The sequence below is a fragment of the Camelina sativa genome, chromosome 15, assembly GCF_030686135.1.
Source record: "Camelina sativa cultivar CO46 ecotype springtype chromosome 15, ASM3068613v1".
In the NCBI taxonomy this organism is placed as follows: domain Eukaryota; kingdom Viridiplantae; phylum Streptophyta; class Magnoliopsida; order Brassicales; family Brassicaceae; genus Camelina; species Camelina sativa.
In genome coordinates this window covers 32,470,544-32,490,711 of record NC_141894.1, presented here as the reverse complement: position 1 = coordinate 32,490,711, position 20,168 = coordinate 32,470,544, and the positions used below count along the sequence as shown (strand labels likewise).

General features: G+C 41.2%; 1 non-coding gene across 1 annotated transcript; it reads left to right on the top strand.

Moving 5' to 3' along the window:
- Nucleotides 1-1,228: 1,228 nt before the first annotated feature.
- LOC147927454 (small nucleolar RNA R71) lies at nt 1,229-1,335 on the top strand. The gene has a single exon (XR_015583179.1). It is a non-coding gene; the product is annotated as a small nucleolar RNA R71 (small nucleolar RNA).
- The last annotated feature ends 18,833 nt before the right edge of the window (nt 1,336-20,168 follow it).

The following is a 20,168-nucleotide window of genomic DNA, read 5'->3' as shown; positions in this document are numbered from 1 at the left end:
ACACTTGTAAAACAAATCAGTTCTCACTGCAAATATTTTCTAAATTTAAAACCAGAAAATCCAAATCTCTTTGCAAAATTCAAGGTTAAAACTCAGCTTTAAGAACAGGTTTAGATAAGTTCACAAATTTATTAATTCAAATCTCTTTGCAAGAAATAAATTTGCTCATCAATGGTTTAATCAGGAAAACAATTATATTCTCATATCAATTTATTTTCCTAAGATAATAATTCTAGGTGATCAATCAAGAACTATTGTGAAGAACAACCAAGGATAAAGATCATAAAAGATTAAGAACCCTAAAAATCTCAGATCTAATAAATCATAAAAACCCTATGAAAAACCCTAAACCTAACAAGCAAATTACTCAGACATGATTAATAAAGCACAAAACATCTCTCTGAATAATAAGCAATTGATATTAAGAAGTAAGGAAGGGAGTTCAAGAATCTTCTCTCTACAGATGAATTCAGATCTATCTCTCCAAAGCTCTCAATATCTCTTCTGGTTGCAGAATAAAACTTAGGTCTAAACAATGACCAATAAAATCCTATAAATACTCCAAAACACGTCTTGGGCCTTAATTGCAAATAAGGAAAACTTGGGCTTAATTTGTAATTCTTCAAAAGCTTGTGAGACAACTTCCGTTTGTCTTTGTGGCACCTGCATAGATCGATACAGAGGTTGCATCGGTCGATGCAAAGTCTTGATTACGTCTCCAAGCTTCGTTGATCAGCCTTCATGCTTAGATTATGCTCCAAATCATCCTCTTTTAGCTCTTTTGTGTTCCATCCGTGCCAATGAGTACCTAAACCTATAAAGACTCAAAAACTACCTAGAAAACAAATCAAAAGACTCAAAAGCACACTTATACCATGGTTAAAAACCACAAAAACCATAATATATCATAGTCTCCCCATCTTGTTATCGAAACTGCTCTTCCTCAGATATTGCGTGAACATGCTTCTGCTGGTTGAGGAGCTTATCGAGCTTGTCATTGAGGGCTTTCATGTCCCTCTTGTAATTGGCATTTTCCTCTCCTGTAGATCGCACAGAGCGATCATATTCCTCATTGTAGTTGCCATCAGATTGAGCCAAGTTCTCCACTAGGTCCCAACCTTCATCGACATCCTTGTTGAGGAAGTTACCATGGCTTGCGGTGTCCAGCAACATCCGTATCTTGGGGACCACTCCTCTGTAAAGTGTGCTCAGCAATGAAGCATTGTTGAAACCATGGTGTGGACATCGAGTAGTGTATCCCTTGAAACGTTCCCAAGCTTCATTGAACGTTCCGTTGTTCTTCTGAACAAAGTCGAAAATGTCATTTCGCAGCCTTGCGGTTCTAGAGTTGGAGAAGAATTTGGCTAGGAATGCCTTCTTGCACGCTTCCCAAGTGGTGATGGACTCCTTAGGGATCGATTTCTCCCAGATGTGTGCTTTGTCTCCCAAAGAGAATGGGAAAAGCCTGAGCTTGAATCCATCTTCACTGACTCCATTGATCTTAGTGAGGATACAAAGCCTATCAAATTCATCCAGATGATCCAATGGGTCCTCCATTGGCAATCCATGAAACTTATTGCTCTGTATCATCTAGATAAGACTACTCTTGATCTCAAAATTGTTGTTCTGCACAGCTGGTGGTACAATGCCATTCCTTTGAGTGTGAGTAGATGGAGCATCTCCTGCTCCTATATTGGTCCTTGCTTGAGCAGTTGGTGGACCGTTCTGATTATTCATCGTCTCCTCAATGATTGCTGGTTCTGGTTGAACATGTTGTTGTCTGAGTAGCCGAGGTCTGTCGATGTTGTCGATGAAAGGACTCAGGTTCTGGCTACCTCTGGATCATGTTTGCATGCACAGGTAGGTATCCGAGGGTGTACACGAGGATCAACTTGATCCAGGTGATCGAGTGACGGGTCGGGTGGGTGCTCGGGTTGTACCTGAGATTCAAAACAAACAAAGCGAAAGCAAACAAGTCAGTTTCCGAACCAAATATAAACAAACGAACTTGATCTAGCAAGTTCTGAAATCCTAAATGTAGCAAAATGAAATCAACCAAATGGCAACGGCGCCAAATTGATAGACAGATTTTCACCTAGGGTATCAATTCCCTATGCAGTTGTAGTACAAAGGGTTATCAATCCAAATGGTTGTCTATTGCTAGCATGAAGGATATGATCAGAACAATACAAGTAAAGCCAAGCAGATAGGGTTTTGGTTCTAATAGTCCTAAAATAAATAAAAGAAAAGAATATGAACAAAGAAACCACCCGACCTAAGCACTCGATGCAAGCAATCGAGTACAGGATCGAGTAGGGTGATCGAGTAAGCAAATGAGTTATGAACAGCTCGAGGTATTACTCGATACAGGTTATCGTGTACCTGATCGGGTAAGTGGTCGAGTAAGTAAAGAAACTGTAAACAATTAAAATACGAAAGTTCCTAAGGATGGGGTAATCGAATCCTAAGTATTCTAGATCAGTACAGATGCCTTACATGCCTCAAGCAATTATTTCCTAGCCAATGAATCTCTAAAACCTTGTCACCACACTCTCGCACTAGCAACAATCAACCTTGATCACTTACCACACTCTCGCACTAGCAATATGAACAAGCAGGCATTAAGAACGATTCATTACTGTCAGTAAACTCAAACTCATCTAATCTCTTACTCAGAGTCAAGTAAACCTCTAGCATTGGCTAAATTCACGCATCTTATCTACACCTCTCGGTCGCTAAAACGCCCTAGATCTAATCTCAACCTCCCGGTCTGTTGACAGCATTAAGAACACCAACCTAGAAGGAAATCTATCAATCATTTACAATCAAACTAAGACATCCTAACCGATCAAGAACACAAAATCATCTATCCCATCCCTAGAAAATTTACTACACTACTCGGACATGATAACAAGAAACGAAACAACGAAAATGAATGAAAATTGCATTGTATTAAAAGATAGAGTAGAGTAGAAAGAGTACAAGATAGAAATCTAAGAAAACTACAAAAACTATGAAATAAAAATGCAAAACGAAAAAGGAAAATGTTTGAGTCGCTTAGTTCTCTCACAGAAGCTCTCGCTCTCTGTTTTGAGGGTCTGCGGCTTGCTCGTTTGCGAGCTAGGAGAGGAGGGGGTTTATATATGGAAACCCTTTTGACCTAGCTTCCCAGACCTGCCTGATGGTCTACTTGATGGGGTACACGAGGGTGAAGTCGGGTTACTCCTCGGGTGGATCTTCGGGTTGCTCTTCATGCTCTTGGATCCTCCTCGATCGTGTTGGGGTTCGGACTTCTTCTTGCATCTCGATGGCTCCTTTGGGTACATGCTCGGGTTGTCCTTGTTTTTCCCCATTTTTGGCTCTTTAGCACCTGTTTTCATCCAAAATATGCAAATGCAGAAATGCAACACCCTAAATGATCTAAAAGTGAATTCCTACAGTTAATGACCAAAAAAATGCTAAGTTAAAGGTATGAACAATGCAAAATATGGACAATAAAGGATGCGAAAAACATATAAATTAGAGAATTATCAGTCAGCCATTGTACGGACGGTCAACGGTGACGTGGATCGACACGATGCGAGACTTGACTCATTTAAATCTCGTCAAAAACAAAAACGAATATGCGTGAGTATCTTAACGTTCAAAAGGACCACAAAGAGATATTTTCTCTCGTCTCACAATGATTGATGACAGCACACAAAAGCAAACCTATGACTAAACAAAAGTAAAAGCAAAAAGCACGTAACGACAAGAATTGCTTTTGGACCAAAAACAAGACTACGAAAGCAATACTCTAACTTTATTGATCTAACAATGTTTATGCAAGAACACGATTGAACAAGATGATGAACAGGATTAACACTAAACAACCTAAACAAACGTCTAACAACACAACACATGCACCAAATTAAACCAAATGACTAAACGATACATGCGGAAAGAGATAAAGCTAATAAGACTACTAGATATGCTCAAGATCCAAACTATAATCAAAGGAAATGAGTTTCTGGGTTAGAAAGACACAACCTTTGGGTTAGGAACGTTGAGCTCTGATACCAGCTGATGCAAGCGACAGACGCCTCGCGGTACGGACAGAATCAAATGCTCTCGGGCCGGTCGAGCTAGGGACGACTTTCCTCGGTCAAGGCGAGGTGAATCGTCTCTAGGATGGAAACCAACGAATGGAAACGAGAAATGAAGGAAAACCAACGAGTGGTTTGAAAAGTCTTGAACTTTGGCCTCAATCTGGTCGAGCGGCTACAGAAGTCTGCGAGCGGCTACGGAAGGCTGCGAGCGGCTACGATGCGGAACGACGGAGGTTGCGAGAGGTTTCAACGTGGAACGATGGTGGTTGCGAGCGGCTACGGTGATGATGGAAACGAAGGTGGATCGAAAGACGACACGTGAGGAATGGCTCTCCACATGATACGGTGAAGGCTAGCAAACAACGAACCCGGTTAGAGGTCGGCTAGGTTTCTCTCGGTAGATCAATCCCGCATTGAATCTAAGGAAAGGAGTGAGACAAGAGTCAAAAAATCTCTCTTTGGAAATGTTTTTATTTCAATCAAGTCTAAGGTTACAAGAAGTTAAGAGAGGGTTTAAATAGCTAGGTTTAAGAGAGGCTTAAGGACACGCAGACTTGCAATGGTCCGCACACTTGTCCTTTGACGTGTTCCCTTTGAAATAGAACACGTCGCTCCTTATGTGATTCAAACATGACCACAAACACTCTACTTAACGTTATAAAAAGAAGGATCTAGAGTTCAAATCAAAACGCATAGCATAAGTAAAGATAGAGAACCGTCTTTGGCCTTGGCGCGGGAAACGACTTGGCTTTGGACGTTTGCACTAAAGCTTCTCGCCTCGTTAAAACCTCCTCCGGTAAACTTCGTGGGAAAAACCCGGAGTGAGGAAAAAGAGTACGATTCCTCGCTATAGTGACTTTGGTGCCTTCATCCTTGGGTAAGGATGAAGGCCGTACGAACGGTCACTTCTCGGACTTCTTCAATTGGGTCGCGGTCTCGAACGAAGGCTTGGACAAAGAGGTTGATCCTCTGCTTGGTGGACTTGGAGGAGCTCCTAGACCTTGTCGTGGCTCCCGGGAGGATTTCTGGTACTTTGGCCGTGCGTGAAGGAAGCGTCTCAGTCGCGTCCGGTGCGTCTTGGTCAGGCGTCTCGGTCAAGTTCGGTGCATCTCGGTCGGGTTCCGGTCCTGTGCTCACATCATGTAATGTCCACAGCGGATGATTATACTGTTTTAACCAATGGTGATGGCTGTTCAGACATTTTTGACGACCCCGGCGATGATCAATATCATGACTATGTGTACATGTCAGTTTCTATACAATCCTACCTCATTATATAATGTAACCTCATTATATAATGTATTATTTAGAATTTTGGTATATTAGGTTATGCAACTTTCTTCAATTGTTTTAGGATTAATCTACTGAGCGAAAGGGAAAAACCAATCAAGGATCTATATCCTAATCAAACTCGATTCTCTATGGAGTTAAGGTAAGACAATTTCTATTTATGTAACCTTAATAATTATGCTTATTTTATGATTTAATTTAAAATTATTAATGAATATACCATTTGAAAATACAGTGACAAACTTGAGACGTTTGTTCATCCCATCGTTGAGGAATCCTTCAAGAATCACCGCATGTGCTCTTTATTTTGCTTATACTTTATCTCGAGTACTCTTTGTTTGATGTGTTTCTTTTTTTTTTAATTCTGGACTTATTTTGATGGTAAAACAATCTATTATTACAATTTTAATTAGTTATCATATATTGTGTCAGCCGAAGCTAATTTCATCTTTTAGTTTATTATCTAATTTTTGTACATGTTAATTGCTTAGCTAACCAAATATCACTTTATAGGCATTACTTTATATAATAACCTTAGGCTAATCAATATTTATGATTCATATTAATTAAGCTTATATGATTTAGGATTTAATTTAAATCAATATTTTCAAATTTTGATTGATATCTTTCCGCAAATTATTAGCAGTTTAATTATGGAGTTAATTGTTAATGTTTAATAATGACTTAGTTCCCTTATCTCATGCTTTAGTTTTGCAAATCTAACAGATCCGTTGGAGTTATATATCTTCTGACTTATCTTAACTTGAAGATGGAAAGTTATAATATTTGATGTTAATCAATCCCTTAAACGTTGGGATCATACGCAAAGATTTTTATTCAAACCAATTTTTGAACTTTGATTTTATCTTATTCCGTGGATAAATTTTTATTCTTTTCACTATACTTTTGAAACCATTTGACAGTGTCATTTGACTTCTCCGAGTCACTTCTACTATTATTTTTTTGGCCATGAAAACTCCTAAATCTTTTCCTACTAACTCATATAATACTCCAACCTCTTCAAAGATACCCACATCTCATACTCCACAAAGTATATTAACACATGTTAAACCAAAAACATCCAGTAGTGGTTGGGTTAGTCTTGAACACGTATTTAGGTCACTACGCCTAGACCTAACCAGAAAGGAATTGAGGTGTGATCAGTCATTGGAACTAACTGTATTTAAGTCATACATATGTTCATCGAGTGTCGTAACCAAATATAATGGTTAGTTTCTTATTCTATAATTGTTTTAAATAAATAATAATCTGGCCACTTATCTTTTATTTTTTAAAACTACCAGGTATTCGTAAAATTCATAAGTATCACAATCCTTCTCCTTCAAGGATCTTTACGTCGAATGTATTGCAAGATAATACAAATACTCCTCTAACTACGTTAAGTAAAAGGAAAATTGCTTCCGGTGAAAATAAAGAGAACGAAAATCCGAATATTAGAACTGGACACAATGGTTAGTTCTGAATTTATTTATTTTAACATTCTTAATTACTGCTATTGTACTGTATTACTTAGTTTAGTATTAAGCATATACTATACACATGGAGTGTTAAATTTTTATTTTATATGTTTTTCTTTAAATAAATTCCAGGGATAAAAAAATTTAGAGAATCAGGAAATGTGGAGTCCAATGTTTTGCAGGCTATTACAAAGAGTTATAGCAAAACAAAATCGTTGGAGAGAAGAACAAAGCCAGCAATACATAAGAAGAGTATTCATTCTTCAAATCGATTTGAAAGTAACGGTTAGCTCTTAAAATTTAATCGTGTTTTTGTATAATACTTAAAGAAAAAATAAAATTTAGTATATTTAAAATCATTCCTGTTATAATTAATCAAAACGGTACCTTATACTTTGTGATTCACCCTCACTATATTAAATATAATTAAAATATATTATGGTCTTAACTGATGCATTATATCTGCAGAAGATGATTTTCCAGTCCGAAATTTAGACTTCATATTTGAGGAGGTCGATGATATTTATCATATACATGGTAATTGCCGTATTTTGTTGTTTTTTTTATTCCTTATGTTCCTGTTTAAAAGATATAATCTAACTCATCAAAGATATAATCACGAAAACAACAGAAGAACTTAGTGACGTTGAGCAAACATACGATTACGAACATAGTGATTATGATGAAGATATCCATCATTCAGAAGAATTTTATAATATAGACGTCCTGCAGTATGATTCGGAGATTGGGAGTAACCAAATTAAAGAATTACGTGATATGGCTTTAGTTGCTTCTAACGCACATAAACGAGTAGAAAGAGTAACCCGCAAAATTAAAGTCCATCCAAAAATTTCACAATATCCGGAAAGTACAACCTTCATTTACGATGTTAATGATGTTGAATTATGTATATATGTGCAATATATTTATGTATTATTTATTTGTTAACAGATAACTCAGGTTATCCTGACCACGGGGATCCTGTTGAATCCTGTGAGTTTTGTGGGGCCAAAATGTGGTATGCGGAGCGGCTTAATAAGAGAAGGAACCAAAGGAACCCGAAGTTTTCCTTGTGTTGTGGTTTAGGCACTGTTAAACTACCCTTTCTGCAAGAATCACCTGAATTTATAAAAAAGCTGCTTAATGGTACTGATCCAGTTAGTAAACACTTCCAAGAGAATGTGCGTCCTTATAATATGGTCTTTTCAATGACGTATATTAGTGGCAAAGTTGATAGAATAGGAGTATTCCCCAAGGAAGGGGTCCAAGTCAGTTTAGGCTACAAGGAGGTAACTATCATCTTATGGGAAGTACGCAGCCTAAAAATGGTGATTTTGCTAAATTTTCGCAATTGTATATTGTGGACACCGATCACGAGGTCGTTAATCGTGCTTCAATACTGGGGTAATCCTCTTATTAATTAAAATCTTTAAATATCTCAATTTTATTGATTATAAAATTTGTTGCAGTTCTTTAAAATATATATTTCATCCTTTATTAATTTTTTTTTATTATAATTTAGGAAAAGTAAAAATGGGCAATTATCTTCTGGACGAAAAGATTTGAGGCATGATATCATCAAAGGCTTGATAGAAATGCTAAATCAGACAAATCTGTATGTACAGAAATTTCGAGCAGCCAGGGATCGTGTTGCAGCTAACACCGATGAGGTATTCCACATGTAGATTATTAATTATAGGGTCGGTGTTGATGGTAGGCAGTATAGTGCTCCTGTAGCCTTAGAGGTTGCAGCATCAATACATGGTAATTTTGTATCTAAATGCCTTCTTGTGATATTATTGTTCAGTCCAAGAGCTCTGGGAGACTTCAAAGAATAAGTGAGATACACCATTCCTACTTGCCTTTACAATATCCATTGATTTTATGTTTTGGAGAAGATGGTTGGAGGCTTGGAATAGAGAAAGCATTCACTGGGATTAACAACAAGAACAAACAGAAGTATATTAGTATGCGACAATGGTTAGCATTTCGCTTACAGGAGAGGGAGAATGAATGTCAAACTATGTTGCGTTCTAGAAGATTATTCCAACAATTTATTGTTGATGTGTACACTGCTGTAGAAAGTAATAGGTTGTCTTTCATTAAAAATAATAAGACTAAACTTCGTTGCACTGATTTTAATTATTTGAAAGAGGCTTCAGCAGCTAGACAAACCAAAATATGTGAGCAAGGTAAACCTCTTACCATTTCGTCTTCATTTACAGGAGGTCCACGGTATAGCGTGAATAGCTACTACGATGCAATGACTATCTGTAAACATTTTTCCTGATTTGTTCATAACGTTCACATGTAATCCCAAATGGCCAGAGATTACCCGTTATTGCATTATCAGAGGACTTGGTCCAGATGATAGGCCTGACATTTTTTTGTCGTATTTTCAAGATTAAACTTAAGTCTTTGATGAGAGACTTGACTGAGAGACACTTTCTCGGGAAGACAGTCGCATGTAAGCTTTCTAATTCTTTTAACAAGTTGAATTATTTTATATGCTATAATATGTGTCTATTAATGCATTTTTTATGTGAATATCTTTCAGCTATGTAGACCGTTGAATTCCAAAAACGTGGACTTCCTCATGCTTATATATTATTATTTATGGATCAGAGAAGCAAGTTGCCTACTGCTGATGACATAGACAAGATAATATGCGCAGAGATTCCTGATAAGAACGTCAATCCAGATCTATATCAAGTCATTAAAGATAGTATGATTCATGGCTCATGTGGTGCTGCAAATTATAACTCCCCGTGTATGGTAGACAGACTCTGTTCTAAATTTTACCCTAAAGCTTTTTCTGATTTAACCAAGATTGGAAAAGATGGTTATGCTGTATATAGAAGGAGGCCATCAAACATTTCTGTTGAGAAGAGTCGTTTCCATTGTGATAATCGTTATGTTGTTCCTTACAATCCTATGTTATCAGTTCGTTACCGAGCTCACATTAATGTTGAATGGTGTAACCAGTCTGGATCCATAAAGTATCTATTCAAGTATATCAACAAGGGGCCAGATAAGGTTGTTGTTATATTCGAACCAAAATATCAAGCGGAGAAGCCGAAGAACGAAATCAAAGACTATTTCGATTGCAGGTATACATATTTATTTATTATTATATATATATTTCATCTTTTGCTATTTAATTTTTTTGTATGATATTACATTATAGATATGTCTCGGCATCTGAGGCCATATGGAGGCTTTTCAAGTTTCCTATACAATATAGGTCTACTCCAGTCCAGAGGCTGTTTTTCCATATTGAAGGGAAGAAACCATGAGTTTATGACAAAGATGATGAGTTAGAAGAAGTTTTGGAAAGGACTATCAACGTCGACTCCCAGCTCACTGCTTATATTGCTCTTAATAAGAGAGACTCATTTGCTAAAACTAAACTGTATGCGCAAATACCAGCCTTTTATACATGGGATGGTGCTAGAAAAATGTGGAAGACAAGAAGTAGGGGTTTCTCTTTAGGTAGGATTAATTACATACCAAGGAAACTAGAGGCTGAATACTACTTGCAGATATTACCTAATATTGTTCCAGGGGCTGAGTCATTTGATGACTTGAAGACATAAAAAAAGGTTGTTTACGAAACTTACAAAGAAGCATGTAACGCACGTGGTATTCTAGATAATGATCAAATCTACATTAATTGCTTAGTTGATGCCACTCAATTGTGTTTTGGAGATTATCTTTGTAAGTTCTTTGCGGTTTTGTTATTGTCTGGTAGTCTTTTGAGTCTTGCGCATGTATGGGATGAAACATGGAAAATATTATCTGAAGATATTGAGAGGAAAAAAAGAATAGAAGTCAACAATCCAGGTTACATATTTGTTCATATTTCGATTTTTTATTGGTTTTATTGTGCTTATATGAGTATTTGTTTTGTATTGAATATAGTTCTGGAACTAACTGCCGAAGAGAAGATGGAGTTCACTCTTCAAGAAATAGAGCTCCATCTACTATCAAATGGAAGTTCCCTATCATTCTTCGAAGAGATGCCTCAACCTAACAGAGATTGTATGGATATCTCTAATCGTCTAATAGCTGATGAAAGGAGATACATCCGTGCAGAACAAGCAAAAGACCATGATGCATGGACTAAAATGCTTACTCACGAACAGAAACTAATATATGATCAGATAACGGAGGCCGTGTTCAATAGACAAGGGGGTGTGTTTTTTGTTTATGGTTTCGGAGGTACTGGAAAGACATTATTATGGAGTACACTGTCTGCCGCGGATAGATGCAGAGGTGAAATCGTTTTAAACGTTGCATCCAGTGGTATAGCTTCTTTGCTTCTGCCTGGTGGTCGGACTGCTCATTCCAGGTTTGGAATCCCTATTCACCCTGATGAGACAAGGTATTGCTCAATCGATCATGTGGACTCAATAGCCGCGGTCTTCACATTATAATCCCGGGGAAACATCAACGCCCATAGAGCCCACCGGCGGGATACATCTATCTCTATCAATGTCGTCTCTGGTTTCCCCTTCCTTCTCTACTCACTTTGTATGCCAGCCGACGGAACTTGGCGATCTGCCAACTTACTTGTGGTGGTATTTGCAACTTTTTCGCAATTCTCACTATCGCGGCTGAAGTCGGAGTTCTGGTCGGGGTCCAATGTTTCGAAGCACTATCGAATTTCAAACATTCGAAAAACAAGGTCTCGTGGGGTGTCACCATGGAGCCCGCACATAACTTCTTTCGAAGCAAAAAGACTAGCAATTTCAAAACCTGGTCATCTCGTTATTTTTTTGTTCGGGTTGACGAATTCTCGTTTGAAGACCCGCGCAGTGGCAATCGGAGAGTGTGGAATGACAAACCTGGTAATGTTTCGTTTGAGGATCGCCTAAAGAGAACATATCTCTTCTGGCCTGATTTGATCCTTCTTTTTTGCAGATCGCCCCTTTATAGCTGCGAGACTAGCGCCCGTATACTGCCAAGTAAGGGACGCACTATTTACGGGAACTGAACGCGAGTGTGATCTCATTTCTCGCCGTCGAGTTGAAAAAGAAATGGGTAATGCTAGAACCAACTTTCCAAGTTTTGCTAAGTCGTTGGGACAATCGTCTCGAATTACTGCAAACACGATCGTCGATGCCAGTCTGCTTGAGACTCAGGTCGCCCATCCCGTGATCGAGGAGGATCACGTACCCGAGCAAGTTGGGGCCGATGACGATGTCGACCTTGTCGATATTGAGACCTTCGACGAGAATCCGATTGAGGGCGAACAGAATCCGGCCGAGCCACTCTCATCAAATGTTCCTGAACTCGCCTTAACTGCCTCCGAGCCTCCTGCTCCCCAGCTTGAACCCGGGGAAAAGAAGAAGAAATCGAAGAAAAGGAAGAAGAAGGACAATGAAAAAGAGATCGCCGACGCCCCACAAACCAAAATCAGCTGTACGCAACCAGCCGAGGACACAGGAACTGAATCTGCCGATCGATTCCGCACCTCAAGGAAAGATGACCGGACCGATAGGTTCTCCTTTGATTATTTCGATGATCATCCCCTGTCCATGAACCGGGAGGCTTCTGGAGAATTGTTCAGGAATCTGAAGATCACCTCCAGGATTCTACCTGATACCGGCGAACTGGAGTTTACAGAACAGCTCCTTGACATCGCCTAATCCCTTTTCTTGGTAACAGTTCTTATCTCCCCCTCTTTTGGTTATTTGGCGACCTCGTTTTAGTTTGCGATTTACTTATGATGTGTTTTGTTTTATATATGCACAGACTGCTGCCCGCATCAATTCTATAACTCAGTCGTATGACAGACGACTGAAGACTCTATCGACGGCCGAGTTTGAACATAAGAAGATGACGGATTGCTTGGAGAAGATGAAAGCTGCATTCAAGCTCAAAGATTATAGGATCAAGGAATTGGAGACTGTTGTTGCTAAAAAGGATGAAGCTATCGCAGGATCCGAATTGCAGATCGCCGAACTAGAATCTCGTGAAAAGGCGCTTAAAGAAGAAAAAACCAAATTGCAGCGAGATTTCGACGATCTGGAATCTAGATTCAGTTCAGAAGTCAAAAGACTCTGTGATGATCGCTTAGCCAAAGTAGAGAGGACAGTGAAAAAGGCTCAAGATCGGCTGGATAAGGTAAAAGCCTACTTGGTTAAACAAGAAAATTTTGCTCGCCCTAAGGAAGATTTGCTCAACCAAGCCCCTGGAGTGAAAGAGACCGTGGAACATTTGCTGAAGAACGGTGCAGTTATTCCCGAAGAGCAGGTTGCTATGATAAGTGAGAGTGAAGCTGAAGCTCGGGAGACTGTCGAGGGCTTAGACGTCATCGAATTCGAAGAAGGCAATCTCACCATGTCTCCAAATCAGCTTGGCTTTGGACTCCTTCATCCTGGAACTTGTGCTCCGGACTCTGTTAGAGATCCACATGGATCCAACGCTGGCGTTTTCCATGCTGACCTATTTGATCTCCCCGAGGCCTGACCGTATTGTAATTTTTTTTTTCTTAAAAGAAATTTACTTTTGGATTTCTCGGACTTGGGTTGAAAACCCATGTAATGACAATGCCGACTCAATCGGCCCATTTTAATTTTTCGTCATTTTGGAATTTTCCTTTTTTTTTTTTTTTGGAATTATTCCTTTTTGAACTTGTTTGAGGTGGGTCAAGGGGTAACTTTCCAATTTCAAAATTGGAAAACCATCCCCCTAGTTTCAGTATAAATATACTACTCCCACCGGTCATTCGATCATAAATTTTGATCGTAGGAGAGTTTGCTTAGGAAGATGCCAAGTTCTGTAGGCAGTGTTTATCCTTTGGTTGAAGTTGGCAACGACGTTCCATCGTTTTCCAACATGGAAGCCATCGAGAGGGGAATGCCTTTTTACCCAAATGTTTAAGTGCCATGGATGTTGATGTTTCGTGTTAGCCCTGAAGTCAGGTCAGACTTAGAGAATTTCTTCATTCTTATCGAAGAACGTCATGCTGAGTACCGCAAACATCTTGTTGTAACAAAAGTAACACAGCGTGACTTACTGTTCAAACTTAAGCTACTCGAATCTCACCCGCGTTTATGGATTGGGAACAGGCTTGGGAGAGTGGCGGTCATGCTGCCGAATTTGGTCGCATACTGCAATGAATGTTATCATTCAAACAATTTAGCCCTGAATGAACCAAGTTTCGTTCTGAGTGGCGAATTCGCACCCGCGGGTGTCACGATGTTTCATTTGAGCAAGCATGCAGATAAAAAGGATGCTGTTGAGGTCTCGCTTTCTGTCGCCAGGTAACCCTCAGAATGTTTGTTTGTAATCCTTCCAACATCAGAACTGACCATACTCTTCTCTTTGTAGGTTGGAGCAATACATCAAGAGCAATGTCGTGAGCTGTATTACTACCGTCTGAAGAAGTGCAAGATCGATGATCGCCTAGGCGAACTGGAAACTGAGATTGCTGCCCTGAAGGTGAAGAGGAAAAGAACCATAAGTCGTCTCGATGAAGCTGAACAGAAGATCTGGAATCCCGTCCCGAGTAATGGGAGAAGACAGGATCACAACTGCTATGGCCTATGCCGAATCGTCTCAAGGTAGACACTCGTAGGATTGCAGCAGGTCTCGCCCAAGTTCAGGATAACTGATATTTTTGTAATGGTGATTTACGTTATTAGCTTTATATTCAAAAATAAGACTGTTGTATCATAACAGGCTGATTCGAATAAAATCACAATTTTATTTTATCGTGGAAATTTATAAGAGGCGAAACGTCTCCCAGCTTACATCAAATAATTTCTATGTCAAATAATTGTGGAGACAAAGAACTCTGGGCTCTGAAAGCAGGAAATTTGTTCCTGACAAAATATGCTTGTTCGGAAGGCGAGATACTGGGCTCAACTTATCTCCTTAGCTTTAGTTCGGAAGTCGGACTGCGAATGTAACGCCCTCGAACTGGTCCTAAGCCCCGGACAAGAGCACGGACGGCCCGCGGAACGCTACGTATGGGAACTGCACCCTGGTGGTCCGGTCGAGGGACGGAAGCTGCAGCTTCCCGACCAGTCCTCCTGGACGCGACTCCGCCCGCGGCCGAGGTTCGCTTAGGCTTTGCAACCCTTGCGGCCCTGGCGCGTTTTGTTGGCCCGGACAAGGCCAATGTATCGGATGCAACTAGCCATGCTGCCTTGAAAACCAAATATATTACTTAATAGTTATTACATTAAAAATAGTTTATCAAGCAATACACGTAAATAGTCGGATACTTCATAGAATACATCTTTGAAAATATAGGGTTTTTACAAAAACACATGAAAACAAGTCCTATCTGGTACCCTAAGTTTGCTCCAGCACTAGACTCCACCTACACTACCTGCGAGACAAAATATTATCATGAGTAATCTAAGATTACTCAGTGAGCCTGGGTACCCTTTTCCTAAACATGCTTCTAATTTCCCCACCCCGACTACCCCAACAAGGAAGGAAACAAGCAAGGCAAGCAATCAAAGCTAGGCAACAGAACCGATAGCGGAAGCAAATAACAAACAAGCAAGCAAAGAGGGTTAGTTCAAGCAAGACCCGACTTGGACTCGACACTTAGACTTTCTACTCCTACACGATGGACAAGACAACTAGAATGGAACAAGGGTAACTTGAATATTCTAGACTCTTTCTGATGTGACCCGGAGACGCAGATGCGGAACGAAGGAAGGACGCATCTTCGGACAGGATGAGATCAGTGAAACTTTCCTCGGTCAAGCTTCAAGGAAACAAAACCAGGGAAGATTCAAATGAGGGAAACAAAGAATGGTGAGATTCCAACGAGCCGTTTGGAATAACATTCGTGAAGCCTCTTTCGGATTAAACGGATGCGATGCGGATGGACGGATGCAAGAAACCTCGAGCGGCTGTGAGAGGCTTCAGACGGCTGCGACGCGGAACGATGGTGGACTCCAGAACTTGCAATGCGGATCGATGGTGGTCTCCGGAGCTTACGAGGCGGATCGATGGTGGACTCGAGGGCTTGCAGTAAGGAACTCGAGGGTTGCGAAGGTGGATCGATGGAGGTTGCGAAGGTGGCGAGAGAAATGGAAACGATGGAACGAACGAGGGGAAAAGGGTGGATCGAGTGACGACACAAGAGACTTGGCTCTCCTCTTGATACGGTCGCTAACAAACTTTGAACCCGGTTCAAGGTTTGCTAGGATTCTTTCCCTTAGCCAGTCCCGGATTGGCTAATGAAAGGATTGAGACAAGTCAAGAATCTCTCTTGAGAAAAGTTTTATTTTCATTCAAATCTAAAGAGAAACAAAGAGCTAAGAGGAGTTTAAATAGCTAGGGTAAGGAAGGGGCTTAAGGACACGCCGACTCATCTTTGTCCGAACATCGTCCTTTGACGTGCTCTCTTGTAAATAGAACACGTCGCCAACTTTGACTAACAAGCTTAGCCACAAAACACTCTCAACGTTCAAAAGAAAAGGAATATTCCCAAAGTTCAAATTTAAACCAAAAGATAAGAGAAAGAAGGATAACCGCCTTGGCCTTGACGTGGGAAGCAACTTAGCCTTAGGCGTTGTGCACCAAGCTCCATGCCTCGTTAAAACCTTCTCCGGTAAACCCAATGGGAAAAACCCGGAGTAAGGAAAAAGAGTACACTTCCTTGCTTTGGCGACTTTGGTGTCTACACTCTTGGGTAAGAGTGAAGAACTTTCGGACCGAGCCTTCAAGATCTTCATGGGTTGGTGGTCGTGGGACGAATGATCGGATGAGGAGATTGTTCCGTTGCTTGGCCGCCTTTGCTGAGCTCCTTGACCGTGTGGTGGCTCCCGGGGGGGTCGCTGGTGTTTAGGCCGCATCGTCTGCTTGCGTCTTGGCTGCCTCTAATGCGTCTTGGTCTCGAGCCTTGGTCAGGGTTGGCGTCTCTAGGTCATCTTGGCCGTCTTGGTCGGGGCTCCTTGATCTTGCTGTGACTCTGGGGAAAGCTATTGATGCCTTGGCCGCATTCGGAGTAGGTGATTTGTCCGTGTCCGGTGCTTCTTGGTCCGGCGTCTCGGGGCCGCCTTGTGTGTCTTGGATGTCTTGGCCAGGCTCCGTTCCCGCGATCACATCACTTTCCCTTAACGACTCAAAGACGACTAAGATAATTAAGGATTACTCAACAACCCTAGACTCTTTCACCTATGTGCCCTCGATAATCTGTTCCGCTCCTCACCTCTGTCTATGCAGATACCACACAGGCAACCTGCATGAACCATCCCATGCTATGACGTCAAGTAGTTGTCGCTCTAGTAACTAGCTAGACGCCGACATTGTCCCGCGTAAGTGGTCGTTGAGAACTTCCACAAGACAGTTAACAATAGGAGGAACAGAAGATCGACTACTCTATCCTAGCTACGAGTCGAGAAGAATAACAAATATAATTCAAGAGACCCAGCTAAAATAAGTACTAAACTTCTAAGAGTAAAAACGCAAAGAATTTAGTACTAAACAAGCAATTCAAGCAAGATAAATCAAGCAAAGCAAGCAAGAAACACACAACAATCAACAGAAACAAGAATAGAAATTCAAGCAATCCTAGATTGTTCTACATGCATGCAACCGATGTACCAATTTTTAAGCAAGAATTTATTGCGGTTAAAAATCTATCAGTTCTCGCTACATGCAATTCCCTAGTCCAAATTTTAAGCAAGCCAAATTGCTAAAAATGCATCAAATTCATCATGAAAATATGCGGTTCAATTCTCATCAATTTCTCAACATGCATGGTGATTCCTAGCATAATTCTATGTGATTTAAACATGAATTCTAGCATGAATCCTACCAATTTAATGCATGCAACATTTAACTAGTCCTAACATGAACCTATACTAAATGAAACACACAATATGTACGTACATGGTCCATAAGAACCATGCAGCACCCCACGCAATTTACCACAGAACTCACCACGGGACTCACGAAGAGTCAGCAGATTGTTGATCGGACTTCATGGCACCGCGGATCAGACAACTCCTCCTTCGCGTCAAACTGCGTCCGACAGCGTCCATGTACTGCGTCTCCGAACAGCGTCCACGTACCGTGTCTCTCCTCGACCCCGTATGGCGTCACGTCAGCGCTTCGCTTCGGTCTTTCTCTCCATCGACGGCGAGAGAGCAAAACTTAGAAAACTTAGAAAAGTTTCTTCTTTTGAGTGAGAATGAGTGAATGAGCAAATGAGGGAGGATGGGCTTCTATTTATTGGGATTTTTGGGCGGCACAACTCGCCAGTGCATGGCGAGCATATGTCTTCTCCTCCTTCAACCCTTGGCGTGCAAGTCTCCACCAAATCAACAAGATCTCATCATTCCCTTGCATGAATGTAGATTGGTTGATTTGTAAAGGAAGAATATTCCTTTGTCTCCCCACTTCTGTGTATGAATTTCGATTGGTCAGCTCCTTAAAGACATCATGATTATGTCTCCTTTCCATGTCTTCAACAACATAATGATTAGGCTCCAATGTCGCATGAACCTCCATTGGCTGATTGCAAAAAGAATAAATTTCTTCTTTTTGTACCGCCGGACAATCGCTCCTTTAATTTAGTATCGCTGTCTGGTCGTACCGCGTTTTCTGCGCAAAATGCGTTTGCCGTTCACCTTGTCCTCTGATTCCATCAGTTTTTGGTCCATCCGTTAGGTCTCAGTCCGTATCGCGATTCCCTGACCGTATCGCATCCTCCTGATTGTACTGCGTACTTCCTAATCGTGTCGCGTTCTCCCGTCAGTACCACGACCTATCGGTCTTTACGGCTGTGCTGGTCCTTGACCGTTTGTACTCGACATGCGTTCGTCCTTCCCGGTCCGCACTGTCTCCACTCCGCATGCGTCCATCCTTTCTCGTTCTTACACGGTCCGTACCTCCTCCGTCTATGTACGTCTGTCCTGTTCGTACCATCTCTGTCTGTGTACGTCTGATGTGTCCGTACAGCGCCCGACCTTGTACGTCCGTCCTGATCGTACCGTGACTATTTTGTGATTTTCGACTTGGCCATTCTTCTTCTTCCACTTCCTATTGGTGTTGGCCTTTTAACTTTAACCATTGGCCATCTTCCGATTGGTTGATTTTTCTTCGGACTTTCCTTCAGTCATTCTTCTTATTCTTCTTTTCTCCACCTTGCTAAGTCTTCTCCAGGTCTTTTTCTCAAAAATTTTAATTTTGATTTTTACTCTGCGTGAGGGTCATTACAGCGAAACAACGCCCTAGGTTTGGCTAACCATTCCGTCCGAACTAAAGATCGGATGCGAAATAAATACTCTGGGTTTGGCTTATCCCGGTTAACTGAGAATTAATGCGTTGTGACGCAAGCTGATCATATGGCCAGGATGTTAACAAAAAGAAAATTCGATTGCAAACTCGTTTGTTGATGAGTTTGGTTATCCTTTTTATTTTATTTTTATTTTTGCGAGACACGTGGCAAGCAAAATTGAATGCTCGCACAGCTTTTAACAAGACTTGATTGGCAAAGGGTACATCTTCCTGCAATTTGATTGGCGGTCGCAACGGCGGTTATGTCCCACATTTTTGTATAAATAGAGGTGGAATTGGGAGTATTTGGATCATCTCATATCCAAGCAAAACTGACAAAGATGCCGATAACTACTCGATCAAGATGGTTGAAAAGAGCCCGAGAGCTGACCGCTGTTGGAGTCAGCGGATTCGACCCAGAAGCGTCGAACGTTGCCCCCCCCCCCCTTGGAAGGATCCCAATCTCACAAACTTGTTGTTGCTGGGGTGAGTGGTTGAAAGACCCCGACCCGGACGTCCCATCATCCACGGTCATGGCTTTCAATCGGCCCCATTCCCAGTCGAATATCAATTAGGTTGTCCACTTAGCTTTGGCTCGCGGCCTTGCTTAGTAGACCTTTATACGCAGCGGAGTATAACTTTATCCTTGACCCCACAGGCCTGCACAGATTAGGGATGAGGACTTATAGTCCCTTCGGTTCATGGTGATCGGTTGCGCTGTCGGCTTCCCGTACCACTCGTGTCCGAAGCTTGGTACCGGACGTACCGTGATACCTCGGTCAACTCGTCGGTCATGGTATCAGAGCCTGGGAAAATCAAACCCTATAATCGAATTGCCGATCGACCACTGACTGGGCCGATACTTACGACTAGCGATTGAATCACCGGTCAATCCTCGATCGATCCGTCCGTTGGACGCGAATCGTCGATGACCATTCGATCGGTCCGACTCTATGATCGGACCGTCGATAACCTTGATTGTTGAACCGTCACTCGTCTCATCGTACCGTTGATAGAGAGGTAGCGTGCGCATCAGTCCGGACGATGTACCGAAGTA